Source organism: Capsicum annuum, unplaced genomic scaffold (genome assembly GCF_002878395.1).
Source record: "Capsicum annuum cultivar UCD-10X-F1 unplaced genomic scaffold, UCD10Xv1.1 ctg4022, whole genome shotgun sequence".
In the NCBI taxonomy this organism is placed as follows: domain Eukaryota; kingdom Viridiplantae; phylum Streptophyta; class Magnoliopsida; order Solanales; family Solanaceae; genus Capsicum; species Capsicum annuum.
In genome coordinates this window covers 9858-12635 of record NW_025847501.1, presented here as the reverse complement: position 1 = coordinate 12635, position 2778 = coordinate 9858, and the positions used below count along the sequence as shown (strand labels likewise).

General features: G+C 37.0%; 1 long non-coding RNA gene across 1 annotated transcript; it reads right to left on the bottom strand.

Annotated features, from left to right (window-relative positions):
- Positions 1–885: 885 nt before the first annotated feature.
- Positions 886–2772, bottom strand: LOC124891716. Its single transcript, XR_007049823.1, has 2 exons — positions 2106–2772; positions 886–1946 (listed from the first exon to the last, which is right to left on the bottom strand). It is a non-coding gene; the product is annotated as an uncharacterized LOC124891716 (long non-coding RNA).
- Between the last annotated feature and the right edge of the window lie 6 nt (positions 2773–2778).

Genomic DNA, 2778 nt, shown 5'->3' with positions numbered 1-2778 from the left:
AAAATTAAATTTGACGAAAAAAGTCACCGAAATTGTCATGACTGAGTTATTATTATTATGTTTTTTTCTAATGTTTCTCACCAATTCTCTGATACTATGTAAGAATTAATGGAGAAAATATTATTGAAATTGTGTGTCTACATAATTACGCCGAGACCCTATTTATAACACTATAGTACAATCTTTTTCCAAGTAGGATTTTGCATATACTATTCCTATTTCTACTCATATTCTAACATACACCATTATATAATATAATATTATACAATTACTAGATAATATTTATGCACTATTATATAATATAATATTATACAATTACTACATACAATGTATCATCCTCATATAAAAATATTTAAATTATTAGTTTATAAGAGGTGTTTATAGGCATTTTTACATAGTTCTACAAACTTATGTAATTTTATTCAAATTTATACAAAAACTGAGTTTCATCTCCTACAAACACCACCAACCAAACTCGCATCCAAAATGAGTTGAATCTTCACCAAATAGCTGCAAATTTTAACCACCACTTCACATGGCATCCCTAACAAACCCCGCTCATCAATTTGTCAAAAAAAACTCATATGCGAGTTTCGAGGTTTTTAAAAACTCCAACGATGGAGTTCAAAAATTTCACCTAAATTCATCCCATATTTTTTGAATTTGTGATTGAAGGATTACATGCAAATCAAGACTAATTAAACAGAGCGTAAACGACAAAATGAGAAACTTAAATGTTCGACTATCTCGTAGTCGATATCCCACCCTTTCATATGACCAGCGGCGGAATCAGAATTTTCACTAAGGAAATTCAAAATCGAAAAGATTAAGCATACGAACTAGCCTACGGCTACCTTGTTACGACTTCACCCCAGTCGAAGACCCCACCATGGTATGCGCCAATAAGACCACCAAAGGCCTTTGTGGCACTAGTGTGCCACAGAAGTCATGGGTGATCATTGGTCCGATGCTTCGGGCGAAACCAATTCCCAAGGTGTGAAGAACGGTGTGTACAGGGCCCCGGTACATAGTCACCGCGGCACGCTGATCCGCGATTACTAGCAATTCCAACTTCATGTTCCCAAGTTGCAGAGAACAATCCGAACTGAGGCAATCTTTTCCAGATTCGCTTCGCCTTACAGCCTTTCTTGGTTGGTAAATTACCAATCAAAATTTGGTTGGTATATTGTTAGCATATAGTATCTTGCCTAACGAATGAAAAAGAAGTTAGTAAATTTGAGTCTTCATATTCAGTTACATTGGTAATATTTTGTTGTTACAATAACAGAGAAGAAACGTTGTTGGTATTTCGTTAACAATTTTCCTCATGGATAATAATTTAAAAAATTTGAGTCTTCATATTCAGTTACATTGGTAATATTTTGTTGTTACAATAACAAAGAAGAAATTTTGTTGGTAATATAAAAAGTTAACTAGGGATTTAATTCAAAAGTCAATATAAAAAATTTTTTAAAAAAATGTTACACAAACTTGAACCCACACGAATTGAGAAATTTTACAACCCTTCACCACTGAACCAAGTTTTAATTTTGTGTCGAGAAAGTTCAGTACTCAACATATATACCGTAAATCAAAATTTTGATCAACCATATAGACTCTGCCTCTTGACCTCTTGTCTTGGGTTGAGAGAGCCGTGGATTGAGAAATTTTACCCCCTGCAACACTAAACCAAGTATTAATTTCGTGTCAAAAGTACTTAACATATATATCGTAAATCAAATTTTGATCTTATGTATACAATGTAATTTTCCAACGGAAGAGGTTCGAAAAACCCCTGAATTACATTTTCCAACGGAAGAGGTTCGAAAAACCCCTGAATTACATGTAGATCTGCCCATGACACAAAGTCCTCCCATGCTTTCTTCGCCTTACGCAGTTCTTTTTATGCAGCACGCCTCTATTACCATGTGCGCGCACAACTAAACCTGCAAAAGCATAACCTTAATGTAGAGCTAATTAGACAGCTCTCAAAACTCATACGTTCATTTTCTAGTCTTTTAGGTCCTCACAACTTGCACATGAAATGTCTTATTAATGGTTGAGAATGACGCACATTGTCCGAAAAATGGCAGAAAACAACTCACCAACGGCTTTAAGTGCTGTGCAGCATCCTTCTAACATTCCCCACTCCTTTTTCAACAGGCTGATTTGAGGCCCAGCAAGGGTTACACAGGAAAGGTTGCAGCGGTACCCTACTACTGTGATCGGAGTGATGAAAATAAAAAAATACTCAACAAATACTTGCCCTCCTCCTTTTTCCGGGCTTGGGACCGGCTGACCTGGCAGGCGGAGTTACAAGGGTCTCTCACACAGGAAAATATTGCACCAAGTATGTCATACCCATGTACTGAGCAACAAAAGAAGACAAAATACAGCTCTAACGATGATCCGGGCGGGGGGCCATGGAACAATCACCAAGAAACTCCAAATGGGAGAAGATCCTCGTAAAATCTAGGACATATTCACACTCAACAACTAGTAAACTTGTCAACTACAAGGTTAAGGAACCATATAACCCAGGAAGTAATCTACCCTGACCAGTTCTCCTAGCATAAACAATAAATACATAGAGAACAGGAGGAGAGCAAGACATTTCTCAAGCCTACGCACCACAACTTGTCCAACAAAGGTACAACCACCGATAAGGTCAAACAATGTCTCCCATGCTCCTGTGCAGTCAGAGAGCACACAAAAAGAGCACATGAAAAGTAGTACAGTACAGACCAAGAAAGCACGTAAAACGCAGAAGCTACACCT